The 21319-nt window shown below is 39.1% G+C and overlaps 2 pseudogenes across 1 annotated transcript; one reads left to right on the plus strand and one right to left on the minus strand.

The window, feature by feature from the left end:
• Positions 1 to 9870: 9870 nt before the first annotated feature.
• LOC145063859 (F-box protein At5g03100-like) lies at positions 9871 to 11031 on the plus strand (annotated as a pseudogene).
• Positions 11032 to 15220: 4189 nt separating this feature from the next.
• Positions 15221 to 16744, minus strand: LOC145064943 (F-box protein At5g03100-like; annotated as a pseudogene). The gene is made up of 2 exons (XR_013688155.1): positions 15753 to 16744; positions 15221 to 15575 (listed from the first exon to the last, which is right to left on the minus strand). The product of XR_013688155.1 is annotated as an F-box protein At5g03100-like (transcript).
• Between the last annotated feature and the right edge of the window lie 4575 nt (positions 16745 to 21319).

Here is a 21319-nt window from a genome sequence, read left to right on the forward strand (position 1 = left end):
GATTGGTAGTCTCAGCAATGGTTGGGAACCTTTATATCTTGGTCTAGTGAGGGGTTGTCGTGAATTAGAAGGTTTTGGGTGAAATGCAAGCGCAGATCCATGGATCTCGGGTTATGAGTTAAGTATCAGGTTGGATTTTTGGGTGAGATCTCGAGTTGGGAATCGCGAGGGTTTATGTGTAGAATTTTCTTTTCATGGGATGAGAATTTAGGGTATCTATATGCCGAGGGCATCAATTGAAGGGTTCAAGGGTAAGGAATCGATTCAGTTTTGGTGATAGATCAAGCTCTTTTGATGGTGTCTTGGATTGGTTCTATCTGTGAAGGGCATCAAGATAAGTCAAGGTGGTGTTATTGATTTGGAACTCATGTTTAGATTAGCTTGTTATTCGGAGGAGGTGTAGGTCACTTGCAATTAGGATTGGATAATCTCAGAGTAAATGATTTGGTCCTGTTGCGTAACTCTCGTCTGAGTCTAATCATTACAGTGATAAGTCTCCTACCAAAGGATTCTTTGAGCCTTCTTTCAAGTATAAGTGTTCTGCATAGATAATTGGTATGTGATTATGTTTTCTAATAGGAACTTCAAGTTATCAGAAGTTGAATAGTCAGTTGGAAGATAAGTGGAAAGGAATAAGCAATGGTTCAGTATGGGCGGTCTGTCAGGGAGTCAGACCAGCTCGAGTCTTCAGGTTTTAGTTTGAGTAGATGTGGTTATTTTGCAAGGGATTATTTTTAGGTGGAGAAAGGATTTGTTCATCTTCGAGTTAGAGAGCCCTGCTAGGGTTGGTTTCGGTTGCCTTGGGAAGGCTGTGGTATGCCCAGGTTATGGCTGTGTTGCTCAGGTTGTTTGGTGTGTCGAGAATGATAAAGAATGATTTCGAGGACGAAATCTAATTTAAGTAGGGGACAGTTGTAACGCCTTGCTTTGAATCGTTTCCCATTGCGGGGTGGTTATCAAGGATTGTGTATTATTAGACTTAGGACCCTTGAAGAATTGAATTTTGGGCTTACTTGGAGGTGGATGATGTAATTTGGATGATCCAGGTATTCGGTTTGTGTTTTGGAGTCAAAGGGTATTTTGGTATTATGCAAGGTTGGGCTTTTATTGAAATTGGAGGTTTGTTCGGGAAATGGTAATGCAGGTACGAGTTGATTAGAGTGTAGAGCTTCTCATTACCTCTTCATGGATATATGGATCGTCGGAATCAGATTTACAGCGAAGAAGTTATGGCCTTCAGAGTGCTTAGAGGTTTAAAAGGAAACCCTAGTACGTGAGACGTACCTAGGGAGTTCGCAGGGCGTATTGATGCGAAGGGCATTACATTGGGCATAATGTGGTGTACGCTTAGCGTACTGTGAGGGTTTGGTTGGGGGTGCAAGACCTCGTATGTTGGGTGTACGAGGAGTACGCGGGGCGTACGAGGGAAAAGTGAAAACCCTAATTCTTGGAGTTGTACCATATATAATCTCATTAGTTCTTTTTGGTTGGTCCCTTTTACCAGCCTCCAACTCCCCAAACCCTAGAAATCGTCCCTTAGCCTCCATGGTGGTGTTTTGAGCTCATTATGTGCATCTTAGTGTTTTTGGGTCATTTCCAAGAAGATGGAGTTTGGTGCAAGGTTGTGGATCAAGGAAGAGCTTGTGGATCTTGTTTATGTGCTTCATTTGCACATTGTTTTAGGTAAAAAACTTTGATCTTGTTCATTGTTGTCTTAGATATAGTTTGTATGAGTTTTGGTTCATTTTGGGTCCTAGGAATGAGATCAAATGGTTTGGTACAACTCCAGTAGCAATGAGTTGCCACTCTGATGTTTCTGAGGTTCTAGATGCATAAAGTTTTCTCCTTTATGGCTTGGAATCCCCTATGCATGAGATGGTGTCCATTTGGTGAAAGTTTAGTGCTTTATCTTGAAAATTGGTTCTTTCAGGGCATGCAAAGTCATCAAGTCAATGACTTTATGGTTCTAGACGTTCTTTAAGGAGTAGATTTGTGGTTTGGGCTCCTGGTCTTGAACATGAAGAGCTTAATAAGGGTTTTGGCTTAATGGATGAGTACGTTGGATGTACAAGTCTCTACGCGCAGTGTACAAGCCAAATAGCGAGTACACTTAGCGTACAGCTGAGAGCAAGAAAATAGAGAGATACATTTGGGGACTATCGCCCCAAATTCGTTCAAGTGTGTTAGCTTCAAAACCTGACACTTTTGAAAGTGCCAAGGAACTGGCACAATCTCTTGTTGATTTCGGAGGTCATCAGAACTCAACGGTTTCCGCACCAGAACCACAGAAGGGAAACAACAATAATAACAGGAAGAGAGTATGGAATAAAGGGAAGGGTGGGTCTTCCCAAGAATCCGCGAAGAAACAACTGGTTTCAGTGAATGCTACTACTGTACCTACTACCATTCCTACAAATCCCTACCCAACAAAGACTTATGGGGGTAACCTTCCAAAGTGCACCAAATGCACTTATCACCATCATGGACCTTGTCGGGAAATGTAGTGTTCCAACTGCAACAGAAAGGGACACACTGTCCGTTTCTGCAAGGATCCCGCAAAGCCGATCACTCAAGTTCTCAGCACGGGTGTAGGCCAAACTTGCTACGGTTATGGTGAGGTGGGCCACTACAAGAGAAACTGCCCAAAGGCAGCAAATACCGGCGGGGTGGGACAAGTTTTGGCTATAGGCCACGATGAAGCCGTAGCTGATCCGACTGTAGTTGCTGGTACGTTCCTTCTCGATAATTCATATGCATGCATACTATTCGATAGTGGTGCGGAGAGAAGCTTCGTGAGTCAAAACTTTATTCACTTCGTGAGTCAAAACTTTATTCACTTACTTAAACGTAAACCTAGCAAGTTAGAAAAATCATTCACTATAGAAATGGCAAACGGATTAACAGAAAACACTAACTGCATATACATGGGCTGTACATTAACTTTAGACGGTCATTCTTTCCCAATCAACCTCATACCAGTCCAAATTAAAAGTTTTGACATCATAGTCGGCATGGATTGGTTAAGTCTTCTTCGCGCCGACATCATGTGCTTTGAGAAAGTAGTTCGTCTTAATCTCCCTAACAACGAAACATTAGTGATTTACGGCGACAAATCAAGTACAAAGCTTCGCATCATTTCATGCATCCAAGCTCGAAAGTGTTTACGGAAGGATTGTCGAGCATTCCTAGCACACATAGTCGATACGAGTCAGGAACTGAAGGACATCAAAACATTCCAGAAGTACGCGACTTTCCTGATATCTTTCTAGAAGAACTACCGGGATTACCACCACAACGCCAAGTCGAGTTCAGAATCGACTTAGTTCCAGGGGCTACCTCAGTAGCGAAATCGCCTTATCGTCTGGCACCAGCAGAGATGCAAGAACTTTCCAGTCAGCTTAACGAACTCCTTCAAAAAGGATTCATAAGACCAAGTTTCTCACCTTGGGGAGCACCGGTCTTGTTCGTAAAGAAGAAAGACGGATCGTTCCGTATGTGCATTGACTATAGAGAACTGAACAAACTTACTGTCAAAAATCGTTATCCTCTACCCCGTATTGACGACCTATTTGATCAACTTCAAGGAGAAAACTACTTCTCGAAGATAGATCTACGATCCGGATATCACCAATTACGAGTACTAGAGGGGGATATTCCCAAGACAGCCTTCCGAACTCGTTATGGACACTACAAATTTTTAGTGATGCCGTTCGGATTAACCAACGCACCAGCAGTATTTATGGACCTAATGAATAGGGTGTGTTGTCCTTACTTAGATCAGTTCTTCATTGTCTTCATCAATGATATACTTATCTACTCCCGAAGTAAGGAAGAGCATAGTCAGCACCAACGAAAAGTCTTAGAAACATTGCGATCGGAGAAGCTCTATGCGAAGTTCTCTAAATGCGAATTTTGGAATCGAAGAGTCGAATTTTTGGGCCACGTTGTTAGCGAGAAGGGGATACACGTGGACCCCTCCAAAATTAAGGCCATTGAGAACTGGTCGGCACCAAAGACACCTACAGAGATTCGTCAATTTCTAGGTCTCGCTAGCTACTATCGCAGATTCATAAAGAACTTCTCTAGCATTGCGAAACCTCTTACTACCTTAACCCAGAAAGGCGTGGCCTTTGACTGGGAAGTGAAACAAGAGAAGGCGTTCCAAACACTGAAACAGGCCTTGTGCACCGCACCGATACTATCCCTCCCCGAAGGGATAGAAGACTTTGTAGTGTATTGCGATGCATCAAACCAAGGACTTGGTTGTGTCCTTATGCAGAGAGGGAAGGTTATTGCTTATGCCTCCCGACAACTTAAGACACACGAAGTGAACTATACGACACACGATCTTGAGTTAGGAGCAGTGGTATTTGCTCTGAAGATCTGGAGACACTACTTGTACGGAACAAAGAGTACTATTTTCACCAATCACAAGAGCCTTCAACACATTTTTGACCAGAAGGAGCTCAACATGCGACAACGATGATGGGTCGAGTTACTCAATGACTACGAATGTGAAATTCGTTATCATCCTGGCAAGGCCAACGTGGTAGCTGACGCCCTCAGCCGAAAAGAATACACTGGGCGGAGAGTCAAATCTCTGTCTATGACTATCCATTCCCACTTATCCACACAAATTAAGGAAGCTCAACTAGAAGTGTTACAACCTGAAAATGTGGCGGGTGAATCCCTGAGAGGAATGGAAAAGAATCTAGAAATCAAGGGTGGCGGAGCGTATTATCTCATGGATCGAATCTGGACACCGAAACATGGTGGTTTCAGAGACGTAGTCATGACCGAAGCACACAACACGAGATATTCCATTCACCCGTGTTCAGATAAAATGTATCTGGATCTTAAGAAACTGTACTGGTGGCCTAACATGAAAGCAGAAATTGCTACCTTCGTAAGTAAATGCCTTACTTGTGCTAAGGTTAAGGTCGAGTATCAGAAACCGTCAGGATTACTGCAACAGCCGGAGATACCGGAATGGAAATGGGAACGGATTACTATGGACTTCATAACCAAGTTTCCCAAGACGACGGGTGGACTAGATACCATATGGGTCATCGTCGACAGATTGACCAAATCCGCGCATTTCCTACCAATAAAGGAGACTGACAAGATGGAAAAGCTTACAAGAACTTATTTAAGGGAAATAGTGCGACTGCATGGGGTTCCGATATCCATTATCTCCGATAGAGATAGTAGATTCACTTCAAGATTCTGGCAGTCACTACAAAGTTCCCTGGGGACTAGGCTAGACATGAGTACAGCCTACCACCCACAAACAGACGGGCAAAGTGAGAGAACAATACAAACTTTGGAAGATATGCTGAGAGCCTGTGTGATTGACTTTGGAAAGGCATGGGACATCCATTTACCCCTTGTCGAGTTTTCATACAACAATAGTTATCATACAAGCATAAAGGCTGCTCCGTTTGAAGCCCTCTATGGTCGAAAGTGCAGATGCCCTCTGTGCTGGACTGAAGTTGGCGACACCCAGTTAGCTAGGGGACGAGTTCCTGAAAGCACTCTCACCGGTTCGGAAATCATACGGGAAACGACAGAGAAGATCGTTCAAATTCGTGAACGGTTGAAAGCCTCTAGAGACCGACAGAAAAGCTACGCTGACCAAAGGAGAAAACCTTTGGAATTCCAGGTAGCAGACCACGTTTGTTGAAGGTCTCACCGTGGAAGGGCTTAATACGCTTTGGAAAGTACGGGAAACTAAATCCAAGATATGTAGGGCCTTTCGAGATTCTTGCTAGAATCGGCCCTGTGGCTTACAAGCTTAATCTACCACGTGAACTTAGTAACATACATCCAACCTTCCATGTCTCGAACTTGAAAAAGTGTCTGTCCGATGAGACTCTTGTTATTCCACTCGACGAGATAGAGATCAACGAGAGCCTCAATTTTGTGGAAGAACCGGTAGAAATCATGGACCGAGAGGTCAAACAAACAAAAAAAAGTCGCATATCCATCGTGAAGGTTCGCTGGAACGCCAAGCGGGGACCTGAATTCACATGGGAACGCGAAGATCAGATGAAACAAAAGTACCCTCATCTTTTTCTCTGATTCACTAGTATCCTTACTACTTTAAATTTCGGGACGAAATTCCCTCTAACGGGGGGATGATGTGACAACCCGATATTTCAACTCTATGTAATGACCTAAAAAGTCAAGTATTGTAACCACTTTGGTAATAATGAAATTAACTTCGAAAATAAAATGTACAAAAAGTTTCTATTTAATTACCTACTATGTTAGATGTCATTAAACCGTGATTGTACGTAAAAAGAACGCCCAAATCCAACTTCGTATATTGAAGTTATGATTTTTCCAAGTTCGGCTTAGCGACAGACAGCTAAAAACTCGAATCGGAGATCGAGCGACTTTTGGCCGGAATGACCTAAACAAGAATCGAAGGTCTCGACAATGGTATTTCAGCGGTAAAAAGTCTGGAAAAAACAGACGTCAGATAAAGAAGTTATGAATTTCTAAAGAAGTTTTCTTAAACACGACCTTTTAAAAATAAATAATAAAAATAATTTCAAAATTTGCCGACGGAATCTAAACGAAAGCTGTAGAGCGTAGTCTCACCTACGCGTGGATATAAAGAACGTCGAAAACGGAGTTTGTATGAAGAAGATATGAATTTTAGAAGTTTATTAAATAAATAAAATATAAATTTTATTATTTATCCTTGGTATTATCCGAAGGAAGAGTCAGCAAGTCTATCCGTGTTACGCCCAGCGTACAGGCGTACGCCCAGCGTACTCAAGGGCTAGGCTTCGGATCGTCCACGTCTCGCCCTATGCGAAGCTAGCAACCCGTCCCATCCGAAGTCCGAGGCAGTCGAGGATCCGGTCATGTGTGACGCACGCGTACGCCCAGCGTACCCGCATACGCCCAGCGTACCGAGGCGGTTCCCACCCCCTATAAAAGGGATGCGAGGGTTCCGAAGAAAATTGCCATTCTCTCTCAATTATCTTGCGTTGTTGCCTCGTTTTCCGTGCCCGTGCTAACCCGAAGCCCCAGTCACTTTGCTCAAGTCCCGAAGGTCGTTTGTACTCCCGAGATTCCCGAGAACCCCGAGAAAATTCGTTTTCCCAAGAAGAAATTCTGCCCGGTTTTCATCTCGCCTTTCTTCGATCTTTCAAGTGAGTTCATACCCCTTAATTAACCCTTTTTAAATATTCTAAATGATTTTATATGCTTTCAAGGGGGGGGGGGGGGGGGAATACAAGTAAAACACACGATTATTATCGTGTGTTATATAAAGATTTATTATACACTTTTATTCAACCGAATCATATGTGATTTATAAACTTTATAGAGAACTTTCGTATATAAAATATATTACGATAACATTCTATCTTTTGAAATGTAAAATGTTGTCATATATGTATAAATTAAACATTTTGCTTAGATTACATGTATACGTGTCCAACTTAGACACTATAAAAATCTATACTTTCATAACAAGTGGTTCATTTTCTAGGGATTTCTAAACAAACGAGGCACACTTTTAGAAAGCTATAATAGGTATAGTTTTACGAGAATATTGCTAACTTTTACATACTAGAAACACAATTTTTAAGAAGTCACTTTCATATACAAGAACAAACGAACATTTTAACACGTAAATCTGTTTTTATACTAAGATTTGTGAGACATTAACTTCACGTACGTTCGAGTACACATTTCAAGTCCTATATTATATACCAGAATCCCTTGGAGGGGGAGCATGGTGTTTGTGTATAGATCTATACAGGCTTGACAACCCGCGCCCTGACTGTTAGCTACAGTCCACCATTTGGGGTGACAAACGTCATAACATTCCAACGCCTGAAGAACGTTGTGTATAGGCAATCCGAGTCAATAGTATGGTTATAAAACTCACATGGGGTATTAAAAATACATTGATTTACGAGGTTTTTCAAACACATTGGATATTTTACACGTACATACATTTTCTAGAAACAAACATTTGTCTTGATAGAAGGCTACATTTATGCTAGTAGAAAATATGGGATTTTCTAGAAACAAACAAACAAAAACAAAACATTTCATTTCATACAAACATTGTCATTTAATACTTATGAAACTCACCAGCTTAAATGCTGATCTACTCTTTCAAAACTACTTGTATGTCCCAGGGATTCAGTAATTACAGGTATCAAAACAGCTTTTGAAGAAGGAATGCTGCGTCGTCAGTTTAAATTCATATTTTGGCATCATATTGTAATTGGTTTTGAACATGTACTTTTTAACAATGTAAACTCTCAATTATATATATGATGGTTGTATTGCTTTCTTTACTATGTATTCATTTGTTATGCTACCACATGAAGTCATCCGCCCCCGAACGTTTCCGCCGTTCTGGTTTGGTGGTGTGACAGTTTGGGCCTTAGTCTTGGACCAAGCTAGGTTAGGGGTAAAATGGTCTTTTTACCATGAGTATGGATTATGGTTCTGGAGTGGAACCTAATTATTAACTGGGTGTTGTTTTGTTATTGACAGTTCATGGATCTGTCAGCAAGCAGCCAGGGATCTTCTTTGTTTTTCGGTAGTGTGAGGTGAGTCTCCTCACTAGGTTTAGCGGGTCGAAGGCAACAATATCAGCCCATGGTTTATATGTTAGGATGCTAGATGTCCGTGCGACTCTTGCATGTATTGTATGATGGCATGTTTACCGGGCAAAACCCGATGCCAGGTGGGGCCTGATGAGTATATTGAATGCTAGTTATAAGTATCCATTTTTATGCTTACCAGGTGAGGCCCGATGTCGGGCGGGGCTCGATGACTTTAAGGTAGGCTATAGTCTTTGTGATTATTGCATGTGTTAGTAAGATTATATATTTATATGATTATATGGTTATATGATTATGTGTGTATCGTGGTGGGGCCTGGTGATTGACAGATCTATAATCCGAGCGGGGTTTGATGCCAGGCGGGGCCCGAGGCTGAGTGGGAATCGAGACCGGGTGAGGCCCGATGGAGGATGGGGGCTAGTATGTGATTTATGTATGTATGGTATGAGGTATCTTGGGGAACTTACTAAGCTTTGTGCTTATGGTTTTCAATTTTTCAATTTATATCTCAGGTACTTCGGATTTTCATATGGAAGAGCTCGGGATGATTGCAAAGCACACACCACATGTACCCGCATTCTGGAATTTACTCTTATTTGATGATGATTTGTTAAATCTTGATTAACTTGGTTTTATGGAAATGATATGTATTAACGATTTATTAATTTAAAAACGAAAATTTTATGTCATTATGAGTGGGAGGGTACATGATTTTGAAAGTTTAGTGTACAAATGTGTATGCAAAAGGCGACAATAGAGATATGTAAGAGAGTAACGGGAGGGGATGAGTTGACTTGAGAGATTTTCTCAAATGGTGTTTGAGGACAAAGGAGGGGCTAAATCAACAACAAAATGGAAAGACAGAGGACTACTATGATAAAATGAAAAGTTGGACTTGTACTTTTTTTTTTGTGTGTGTGTAAACCATAAGAGCCAAACTCATGCATTATTCCTATCTTTTTCTATTTAACGTATTATGTATAGATAGAGTAACGCCACAGACTTTTTATTTGCATCATTGTTTTAATCGCTAAATGTTATTTTCACTGTTGTTTTTAATGCTGTCTTGGCCAATAAACAAACACTGAAAATCGATTTGAATATTGAAAATATTTCTCATTTTCATAAAGAATGAATTGTAGTTTTTAACGTTTAGAGGTGAAAGCAAAGCTTTATCTCACCATTTGTATACATATTTACACCTAACTGTGTAGAAGGACTAATAAATCAAGCTAAATTTGCCCCAAAACAGATAAGGCTTCAAGAAATTATGGAGGAGGGAGAAGATGATCGAATCAGTGCTTTGCCGGATTGCTTGCTTCTTGAAATCCTCTCTCGTTTACCCTCCATAAAACCTGCCATTAGAGCAGGTACACTCTCCAAACGATGGAAACATCTTTGGAGTTCAGTTCCTACTCTCTGTTTCAATGATTATACACGTACACTTTCCGATTTCATTTCATCCGTTGACAAAACCCTAACTCAATGTCATCAACTGAAGCTCAAGAAATTCCTTGTGTGTACCACTTATGATACTCAATATGTATCGCAAGTGAACAGTTGGATTCGTTATGCTATACGTTGTAACGTTGAAGATTTTACTTTAACGTTATGGAATATGAAATTTGAAGCTGAGTTTCTGTTAGAACAATTTTTTTTTCATTAGTTCATCTTTTACCGATCTGACATTAAGAGGCTGCATATTCAATCCGATTGGGGCTATTAATTGGAAAAATCTTAGAAATTTGTGTATAACTTGGGGGAATTTACATGAAGATATGATTGAAAATATATTATCCGGGAGTCCTCTGTTGGAAACTTTGGTGTTGAGATATTGCTATGGTTATAGATGGCTCGATATTACTTCGAAGAGCGTTAAGAACTTGGTGTTATCTGGACATATTATTCGTGATGATGATGATGATGATGGTGATATCACATATATTATCGAAATCAATGCTCCTAATATTTTGTCACTAACAATTGAAGATGATGTTGTGTTGTGGAGGCTTTTGTTACTAAACGTATCTTCTTTAGTCGAAGCTAATTTAGATTTTGCAAATATGGGGCATAATGAGATAATACCTGAAGAGGCGGAAGAAGAGATGCTTAAAGGATTATTACTAAAGCTTCGCCATGTCAAGGAGCTTACAGTTGGAGATTTATGTTCTGAGGTAAAATTTCTTGTGTTTCACAATTTATTCATTTGTAATAATCGTATAAAGTTTTTAGTTGTAGTAGTACTTTACTGATTATACTTTGATAAACATGTTAGGTTTTGTCTCGTTTGGAAGCAAAAGGTTTCATTTTTCCATCGAATATGAAGTTTCCTGATGTCATTCCACCTTTATGCTCTGATAGTAATTCCAATGAGATTGAAAGGTGCTCTTGCTTGACCATGGTCCTAAAATTGATGCGCTTAATTGATTGATGACACTTGAGCTCATGTTCGGGTACTTGAATTATTTTTGATCGATGTCACCACTTCCATCAACATCTAAACGTCTCATTATGATATCTATTATCTCGTTTGTTGGTATCTTGCCCTCCATCGGAATCTCGTCCAAGTTCAATTCTCTGACATACTTTTTCAATTCAAGGCATGTAATAAGTTTATCGTCGCTCACGGATAGGTTAGTAGCACAAACTAGGTTCATTGAAGTACTTCAGGGAAACTGATGATGCTTACCAGATTGATTGTACTTCCTCCCCGACTGATCAAATACGGATCATCCATCAAATTTCTCGTTTCATCAAGCCACTTTTTGAACATATCATAAAGTTTTTCCCTGGTCAATGTTTTGTCGTCGTTAGGGTCAGGGTGTTTCAACAAGTTCTACTCTGCAAAAGATCGATATGCCCAGAAAGAGAAAGTCAGCAATTAAAATTGCAGATGTATCTCCTTGCAACTTCTGTTTATAGGGAATCGATATATACCTGAGCATGGAAGTTTGTAAAGAAGTACCTAATCCCAAGAAGAAGTGACAGAACAAGGTAACCGTTGTTTTTTTCACTAGAAAATGATAAACGAATATTCAGTGTTAGAATGGCAACAAAAGGTATAAGTGAAAGTAACATCTTCAAGGCATGATACTTAGTTTCATCTTCTGTAAGAACACCTGAACCTGTTAAAAACTTCAATATGTTAAGCTCGCCAACGAGTGATAACTTTTCAGATGATCATAAATAGTTCTTTGAGCATGTTAGTTATCAAAACTCTCAGGAGATCAGACGGCAAGAGCAAACCTGTTGATAGTTGTACCACTTTATTTTTCACTATTAGCACTAAGAACATAAGTTTGGCATGATAACTGGTTTCTTCCATATCTGTAAGAGCACCATAACTTGTAAAAATATCAATTTGTTTCCACGGAACAGAGTTAAAGAAAATGACTATTAAACTTATACGTTTTTTAAGCATATTCAAGCAAATAGCAAACTCTATGCAATCAAACCTGTTAAATATAGTTGAGTCCCTTGATTTCTTTGTGTAGGACTAGGTTCTACATCGAATTCTGTTTTAGCACAGATGAAAAATATTCCCCATACAAGTGTGAGAAGCAGTATTGATGATCCAGCTAGCAATCCAACACCCGTCACAACATATTCTTGACTTTATCTTTACTACTCGTTATTCCAGTTGCTGCAATCAGACGATCAATAACAGAAATTTAAGAAACAAGTTCATCGATGCTGAAGTCAAGCAAATTAACCCATTCAATACCCAAAACTCTTTAGATAAATGTCCTCACGCCACGGTTGAGGTGCAAAATTCCATACAGGAGGATCAAGGTTCAAACCTTGCACGCTTATAATATCGCTAGTGCTCTAGGATTTACCCCCACATGATGGGTTCAGCATGGTTCGTCCAGAGCCATTTACCCCTTTTTAGTATTGGATAAATTGATGTGTGAAACTTTGCATCACTACTATACTTGGAATTTCATAAATATAGAAAATCATACGATCATCTTTTTCAGAAAGACGCATAGAAACAAAAATGTGCTTGATATGGAGAACATAAAAAAGAGAAGCAACCAAGAAGTATTAAAAATTCAGGGAGGGAATCGATAAGCCAAGAATTAAATTCAGTCCAGAAGCTCTTGCTAAAGGCACAATAAATTCATCAATCACCACTAGCATAATATTCCCCCTGATATAATAGGTACCCGTATGTAACAATCAGGAAGAATTGACTCAGGACATTGGTTGCACATGGGAAAAACCCATACATTATCTGGCAATGCTCTTTAGCAGAATACATTTCTTTAAGATCCAGAAACGATTCTTGCTCTCGAGCAACAGCATCATCAGTAACACCATCATTGGACACCAACTCAGCAGACAAATGATCAAAATGACGACTATACTGCCTTCCCAGATAACAGGAAAAGTATAAAAACAAAAGAAGAAGATGCAATACTTACAAATAGTTTTCCCATTTTGAAATTGGTGATCGGGTTGAGTAACATCACCTATGGGTATCCTGCAATATATGGAGCCATGGGGGCAACCTTGTAGTATACAGGGGGAGCAAAGTCAACCTTTACTAGTTTTTTTGGTCTTCTAATATAATAAGGTTAGGTAGAATGAATCCTTTCTCTAATCTTAATCTTAATATCTTAATATAACATTAAACTCATCCTCGTACATTAATTGCTCAAAGTGTATTTAGTTTTGTACGGCCACATTGACGTCTAACATATAACAGTTTAATTCCTGGAATTTTTCAGGTAAAATTAATCTGTGGCATGTAATTAAGATTTGCAGAAATGGATAGTGGTGCATATGTGCTTTACAAAATCACAAGTTTACTCTAAGATTTGCATTGCTTTACATAGGGTATATATGTCCTTATCCTTTTGATTTATTTTGGTTTCGGTCTCTTATCAATGTGAATTGACTTTCTTTCCATGATCTTCACCTATTGTTCAAACCCCACTTTCAGTTTCCATCCAAGGACTTTCATGGTAGGAAAAGATCCTAAAAGAGTCCAGTCCACTGACTAGACACAAGGAAACAGAGCATAACTTGTAAGTTTTTTTGTCTCACCCAAAAAGGTGAGACATAGATTTGCTCTCAGTTTAGGATATATAATTAGGTTGTGTTTGGCGTGCCACAACTAGCTGATAAGTTAGCTTATTTTTCGAGCTTTTTTAAGTTGTTATGTTTGACAAGCCTAAAAATAGTTTATAAGCTAGCTTTTTAAAAAGATACTTAGGCTATGTTTGGTGTACTAGCTAAAAAGCTAGCGGATAGCTGAAAAGTAGCTGTTAAATAAAAAGCTAGCTGATAGCTGAAAAACTAACCGATAAAAAAATGATGTTTGATAAAGCTAGCTGAAATATATAAAATGACATAAAAGAACATTTTAAATGAATGTGTTTCTCTAATTAATTAGGGGGTATTTTTGGAAAATTTTAAAAAAGCTCTCAAAAAGCTAGTCTAAGTAGCTTTTTAGAAAGTTAGCTTATAAGCTACTTTATGGCTTACCAAACACGACAACATGAAAAAGCTCGAAAAATAAGTTAGCTTATCAGCTAGCTGTGGTACATCAAACATAGCCTTAGACTAGCTTTTTATGAGCTTTTTTAAAAAGTTTCCAAATATACTCTTAATTAGTTATAGAAACACATTTTTTTTAAATGTCCTTTTAAGTCATTTTATATTTTTCAGCTACATTTTCAGTTAGTTTTACGAAACGACATTTTTTATCAACTAGATTTTTAACTATCAACTATTTTTTATTTAACAACTAGTTTTTTAGCTATCAGCTAGTTTTTCAACTACTAACTAGCTTTTTAGCTAGTATGTCAAACATAGCCTTAGTCACAGTGTGACAATCATTACAAACCCGTATCCTGGTTTCCTATTCAACAATCCAAACGTAATTTCAATCCTTTCAATATGCCCACAAAGAATCTCCCTTTTCTCATCCTCTCCAACATCATGGAAAACAGATGTCAAATTACTAATATACCCTTCTTTGACTATTAACTCACTAAGAACTTCAAACAACTTCTTAACCTTTTCATATTGTTTAAAACACTTGTCCCCCATTACCAAAAGCATACAATTTTTTAATCAATATCCAACCAACTACGCCCCGCATCTTTCTTAAATCCCTTAACTTTAATTTCCTCACCTCTCTAGCTTGATCCGATTTCCCTAAAGATGCATATAGATTATATACCAAAACATAATATCTCGAATTATCTCAGTTTAAACTAATTATACGTTTTGAAGCACATTCTGCAATCTTAGTCATTTTTTTTCAGGAACCACTAAGTAAAGAACCATATATGCTTGCATTGGGGGCAATTGGCATGGAAAGAATGAACTTGTCTGCTTCGGGTAGCTGCCTGGACCGTGAAAGAAGGCCAACTAAACAAACGTAGTTTTTCGATCATTGGTTCCATTAGGTGATCTTTTGTCATCTGGTCAAACTCGTTCGCATTCTGAACGATGAATTAGGGATTAACTTTGCATAGTTCACAATTCTCACCAAAAAGAACCCACAGTACATAAGAATTAAATTGCTAAAACTCTTGTTAAAGCAATCTTAAACGCTTCATTAGTGAATTAACAATGTCATAAATCATAGAAGAACAGAGATTACGAACAAAAAACGAAGCCATTAAACTACAATAAATGCATTGGGGTAATAACAATGCATTTACTGAATAAAGAAAGCATACACCAAAAGGTCAAATGATCACTATTTTGAAGGGTATCCAAGTGAACTTTACAAAATGAAACAGGAAAATAAAATGAAAACAGTTCACGATAACTAAACTGCATAAACATGAACTCAAAGCATCATGAATCACTTAACCTCATCACCTTTAGGACCATGATCATGCAAGAGCACCTCCATCTAACAGAATAACCTTAATATTGACAGTTATGAGTAACAGCTGGAAGCTTCATATTTGGTGGGAAAATGAAACCTTTAGTTTGCAAACGAGAAAGAACCTGCAAGTGAGAAGACAACGAAAATGACATTATATTATAATCATTGATCGACTGAGAAGACAATAGAAGGATACTTGAAACAAGTTCAACAAAGTATAATCAATAAACTACTATACAACTAATGATCATATGATTTTTTTAGTTACATATAAATTGCCAATGGAAACGAAATTTTACCTCTGAACAGAAACTTCCAATTTTAAGCTCCTTGACATGGCGAAATTTTAGTATAAATCCTTTAAGCATCTCTTCTTCCGTTTCTTGATGTACTAGCCCCCCCATTCCCGGCCTTGTTATAATCTAAGTTAACTTCGACTAAAGAAGACACATTTACCAACAAAAGCTTCCACAAAAACAGGTTACCTCGGATTGTCAGTGATAAAATATTAGGAGCATTAATTTCGATAATATGGGCACCCAATGGATTATCAAAAACAATGTATCCAGAGAACACGAACTTCTTAATGCTCTTTGAAGTAATATCGATTCGCCTAAAACCACAGCAAAGCTGCAATACCAAAGTTTCCAATAGAGGACTACCGGATAATATGTTTTCAATCACATCTTCATCTAATATCCCACTGGATATACACAAACTCCTAAGATTTTTCCAGCTAATTGCCCCAATCGGATTGACTATGCAGCCTTGTAATTTCAGATCAGTAAAACATGTGTTGATGAAAAAAATTTGATCTAACAAAAACTTCGCTTCCAAACCAGGTAACCTTATATTAAGATCTTCAACGTTACATCTCAGAGCAAAACGAATCCAATTGTTGATTTGCTGTTCAAATCCAACAACTCTACTGTAATAACTGGTGTAAACCTGGAAGTTTTTAAGCTTCAATTGGCGACATTGAGTTAGGGCTTTGTCGACGCACAAAACGAAATCGAACCACAGGTGACTAAAATCATGTTTGAAAATTAGAGTAGGTACCAAAGTCCAAAGAGGTTTCCATCGCTTGGAGATTGCACCTGTTCTAATGGCCTCTTTTGTGGAAGGTAAACGAGAGAGGATTTCAAGAAGCAAACAATCCGACAACGCACTGATTCGATCGTCTTGCACCTTCTCCGCGACTTTTCGAGATTTTCTCCGTTTTGGGGCAATTTGAGGTTGATATTGTCCTTCTTCCTGCGTCTCCATGGCGGAAACAGACCTGTCGTCGCTTTACCACATAGACCACTTCAATAGAACTCTATTTAAAAACAGATGATGAAATCAAAATCAAGTTTTGATTTCGCCCCCGAAGTTTGAAATTTTCAATTTCAGTCTCTAAATAAATGAGATATTTTGTTATCATATTTGAATAATTTTTAGAGTAAATTACACGTATCATCCCACGGTTAGGTACAAAAAAACACGTTTAGTCTCTACTTTTAAAAATTAACTCGAACCGTCCTTGTGTTTCCATTTCCTTGCACGGTTAGTCCCTATCGCCGTTAGCCGTTAGTGGTTTCCGTTTAAGTGCCCAAAAACATGTTTAGTCCATCGTTTCTTTAAAATTTATCATTGTAGTCCCTCGTTTCTTTTTAAAAAACTATTTTGCAATTTTTTTTTTTAATTTTTTGCTCTTATTTATAACTTATCAATTAAATTAGATTAGTTATAAATTTTAAAAACCTGTATCATTTTCATCTCTCTCATTTTCTCTTTATTCATTGTCGTCTTTCTCAATTCGGGCAACTATCTCATATCATCATCGACAACCATCTCTTTTCAACGTAGGCATATTCACCAACCACCACCCTTCAACACCAAATTTGATATTATAACAAAAATCTAAAACCCAAACCCAAATTTGATACTAGAACCATAATCTAGTACCTATAATCAACACCATATCCTAATCTAAAACCTTTAATCAACACTAATTTTCGAGATCAAGTCCCAAAACCTAAAATCAGTCATGAAATCCCTACATCATTCAAAATCCAGAGGGATTAGGATGTAGAATCGAAACCCTAGATTCGTGTCCTACCTTCTTTCTTAGATTTTGCAACCACCTCTTATCACCACCGGAGAAGACAGAAGAGTTGTCGAAATTTAGATATTGTAACACCCCGTTTATTTATTAGATAAACAAATAAATTAATGAGCGAATAGTAGCCCTAAAATAAATAATTATATATAAAAGGATGGTCTCGAAGATCTAATTGTCACAATTTTAAAAGTCGGGGGTTAAAAGTGTAAGTTCCAGACTCAGTTTATAAATATTTATGAAGACAGGGGCTCTGTGGTAATTATTTGGACTTAATTTAAAAAGGAAAAGAGGTATGGGTCGAATTTGAAAGGGATTTTTGAGGATAGGGTAAAAAGGTAACTTATGGTCTTGTTTTGAAAGAAAATGGAATAGGGAGGGGCTAATATTGTCAATATGTATATAAATTTGGAAAGGGACGGGACTCATAAACCCGTCACCTTGCAACCCTAACCCTAGCCACTTATACTTCAGCCGTCACCTCTCCTTCCTCCATCATCGGCCGCCACAACCCTTCCCTCTATTTTCCGATCAGCAAGGTCGCCAACGACGTTTTCTACGACCGGAGACATCGAAGACAGTCGGGTTTGGTTGCTGCTACCTTGCGTTGTTGTTGTCGTGGTTGGCCGGAAACCCCACCGAGACCAAAGCGTGGGTCGTTAACGAAGAAGAAGAACAGGCCGTGAATGACCATGATGCCACCGCTTTAACTCCTGTCGCCGGAGAAGCCGAGAACCCCAAACACCGACATGTGGGCCGTGAACGGCTAGGTCCTTCCAATGTTGCATTAAAGCCGTCATAGCACCGCGACTGTTGCATCCGCTGCCGGCAAAGAGTGTGAAGCGACGGAAGGAACGTTGAGTACGTCGGGAGAAGCTAGAAGAGCTGGAACGTGGCTGTAACGTCGCGAAAATCTTCCTCTTCTCCGGTTTGTTGCTGCAATTCTGCGATTACCACTTAAGCCACCGTTGTGGGTGTTGCTCCCGTCACCGCGCACCAACAGGTGGGTGGTTGCATCCATTTTTTCCGAGCATGGGTGTATGAGTGTGTTTCTACTTCATATGCTCATGTATATCGTATGTGTGATTTGTTGGCCGGAAATGTAAAGGGACCACCATGGCTGCCAGCCATGGTGGCTGCCGCCATGAACCACCACCGGCCACCACAAGGGGGTTTGTGTGTGTGTGTGTTATTTTATGAGTGTGTGTGTTATTTAGACATTATGGCAAAATGTATTGTAATCCGTATCAGAATAATGAAAAAAGAAAGTCTAAACCACCACCGGCCGCCGTGTCGGGTGGCGGTGTGCCTTGCCTTGTTGTGTTTGATTCGGTTGGGATGCTTGAAACCCTAATGGGCCCAGTGAAGCCCTAATTGACCTAAAATCCCAAACATGTGACTAATGGGCCTAGTGAAACCCTAATGGGCCTAATGAACCTTAATTGATCAAATGACAGCTATTGGGCCTATTGGGCTGAGATGGGGTTGGAACCCCTAATTAGGGTTTAGAAAACCCTAATGTTGGAATTATTGGTTTGAACTTATCGGGAGCCGCACTGGAATTAATTAATAAAATTAACATATTAATTATCATTCACGGCTAATTAACCTAAGGCAATATTGGACTTAATGGATTAACTCCTTAATGGGTTAAGTAGGAACACTTAACCCTAATCGTCATTTTATGTGAAAAACCCTAATTGGGTTTGTGTTTTTGTTGGGCCATTTATTGGACTAAGCTGATGTGGGCCTTTGTTAGCTAATGGGGAACACAACTATGGACTGAGGAGATTATTGGGCTTTAGGATAAGACCCATTAGAGGGGCTTGGGTCTAATTTGGAAAATTAGGCCATAATTGGGCATTGAGTATTATTAGCTATTGGACCATTAAAATACCAAGTGGTTGGGCTAGAATAATTGGATAGGCCTTAAAATAAGTCCATGTAGAGGTTTGGGCCCAATTTGGAAAATTAGGCCATATGTTGGGCCTTGGTTGACTATTGGGCTTTTGGGCCTTCAGGGTGTGAGTTTGGGCCTTGGTATGTACCAAGCTAGGTTAGGGGTAAAATGGTCCATTTACCCCAAGTGTAGATTATAGTGCGTATTGGAACCCAATTATTAATTGGGTGTCGTTTTGATGATTGACAGTTCTGGAACCTATCATCCAGCAGCTAGAGTTTATCCACGGGACTTCAGCAGTACAAGGTGAGTCTTCTCACCATACCAATGGGTCTAAGGCACCAAGGCTGGCCCATGTTATGTTATGTGGTACACTAGCTGTAGTAGAGATATGTGGTATGATAGTTAGCTTTATGCTAAGTGGTATGCTAGTGATTATATGATATGTGATATGTTAGTTGTCTGTGTGTTTTGCATGGAAGACCTCGGGGAAGCCCGTGGCATTGGATGTAAGACCATGTGGGGTAGCCCATAGCAGTCCTAGGTAAAGACCATGTGGGGTAGCCCATGACATTCTTACAGGTTTTTGTATGCATGGCTTATATGTTATATGTAGCTTCTATAGCTAGTAGGAAATGTGATACATGTAGCTTTTATAGCTAACAAGAAATATGATATGTGGATTGTGTTTATGGTATGCTCTGGGAAACTCACTAAGCTTCGTGCTTATAGGTTTTGTTTATGGTTTTAGGTATCATCGTTTTGGAAAGGAAGGGCTTGGATTGATCGCAGTGCACACACCTATGATTTCCGCAATGAAATATTTTGGGATAAACTCCGATAAAGGATTTACTTGACTATGAGTTGAAATGTTTGAATTAAATGGTATCAATGTTTTATTTATATTAAAAATGAAATTTTTACCCTTGATTTTTTAGTCGTTACAAGTGGGTATCATAGCCTTGGTTTGAGGGGTTAGGACGTACTTTCGGGTGTGCCTGAACTCAAACTGAGGATCTTTAAATTTTTCAAAAGAAAAATGTTTTAAGTAAAGAATTTATAAGATAAGAAAGGGTGTGGTGCATGCAATCAGCCGAGTTCAAGTAAGTTTCTTAGAATACCCACATATGTTGTTTGTTATGATTTGATTATGAATTTGTGAATCGCATGCTAGTTAGGGCTAGGGGAGATGCATGTGTATGTTGTATGAGCTGATAGACTTACATGCTAGTGTTGAGTAGCCAACAATAGGTTGGCCTGATATGTGATGTTGTAAACGTGAGAATATTGGATGCCATGCTGAATTGAGAATGATAATTGGTACTTGTAACTGCTATGTATATGCTTTTAAAATTGTATACGATTAGGATCTTATAGCCTTAGAATAATTGATTTGTCCTTATTTCATGTTCCTCATTTGGTTGTGGTCCCAGGGTAGAGTTTTTTATTTGATATTCTATTAGATCCTGTTCTGTGTATAATTTGCATGCATAAGGCAGCCGTCAGTGAGGGTGGATGGATGTGGGTAGCGCGGGTTGTGATATGTAGGTGGAATGTTCTATGGAAGTTCTTTGGATTGGAGAGCTTCTACATGAATGTTGCTTGCTTCATGCTTTGTGGAACTCTTGAGTGATGGGAGTCAGCCACTAAGTGGATATGACGATATCTAGGAGGTGGATGGCTGGTATCATGGGGAGTTCTTCAGAAGCTGATGGCAGGGTGAGGTTGGGAACCTAGGAAAGCCTAGGGTATGCTCCAGTGAGTTAGTGGGGCGATCAGGTGAAGTTGGGAACCTAGGGGGAGCCTAGGAGTTGCTTTGGTGGGATTATGATGTTGTTTAGCGGGTATTTGGTGCACCCGTGGGG

This window comes from Lactuca serriola, chromosome 7 (assembly GCF_051521515.1).
Source record: "Lactuca serriola cultivar US96UC23 chromosome 7, Lser_US96UC23_V15, whole genome shotgun sequence".
Classification (NCBI taxonomy): Eukaryota; Viridiplantae; Streptophyta; class Magnoliopsida; order Asterales; family Asteraceae; genus Lactuca; species Lactuca serriola.